We start from the raw sequence: 703 nt of genomic DNA on the forward strand, positions 1-703 counted from the left end.
AAGTGAAGGAGCTTTCTCAGAGATATATATATCCTAGGCTGTTTATTTCAGATAATTTTCATGCAATCTGGGAAGGAAACCCTGTTTTTGCATTTAATTTTAATCCCAATATGTTTTAATAAAAGAGCTTGTGAAAAGTGGCTTTGACCTTAAACTGAACATTTAACCCACTTTGTAAAAATATAGAGGTATATATTGTGTATCGCCATCCAACCAAAAAATACAGAGATATAATTTTTAGTCCAGGACTAGTAGAAGATCTCTAGCACAATATGGATGTGAAAGCAGTTATAAATTGCTTATAGGCTATTTATAACTGCTTTATGTGACAATAAAATTTGTTTTGGGTAAAATCAACAAATAATCGTGATAATTAATCAGATCTCAATATTGATCAAAATAATCGATTATCATTTTGGCCATAATCATGCAGCCCTGTTTGTTCCTCTGTCAATATCTCTGTTGCTGAATCAACACAGAAAGGCAAAGAAGTGATAGTGCCCCCCACTTTCATCTTTATATTTATGGTTATTTAAAACCACTCTTGCAGGGCAGGGTCCCCCTGATATTAGTTAATTATTAATTTTTTTATGATGCCTTTATGTTTTTAGCTTTTTGTCTTTAGGTTGTTGTGTTGTAATTGTTAGAGTTTGTATTTCCAGACAAATTTCTGGACAATAAAGTGCTATCTATCTATCTATCT

General features: G+C 31.9%; 2 protein-coding genes across 2 annotated transcripts in view; one reads left to right on the forward strand and one right to left on the reverse strand.

Moving 5' to 3' along the window:
- The window catches only part of mdn1 (midasin AAA ATPase 1), a 1,030,807-nt gene that overhangs the window by 1,003,747 nt on the left and 26,357 nt on the right, over positions 1 to 703 (forward strand). The window lies entirely within an intron of this gene.
- cep85l (centrosomal protein 85L) overlaps positions 1 to 703 on the reverse strand; it is a gene marked incomplete at its 5' end in the record, with an annotated part of 21,471 nt that overhangs the window by 7,490 nt on the left and 13,278 nt on the right.

The sequence above is a fragment of the Etheostoma spectabile genome, chromosome 18 (assembly GCF_008692095.1).
Source record: "Etheostoma spectabile isolate EspeVRDwgs_2016 chromosome 18, UIUC_Espe_1.0, whole genome shotgun sequence".
Lineage (NCBI taxonomy): Eukaryota > Metazoa > Chordata > Actinopteri > Perciformes > Percidae > Etheostoma > Etheostoma spectabile.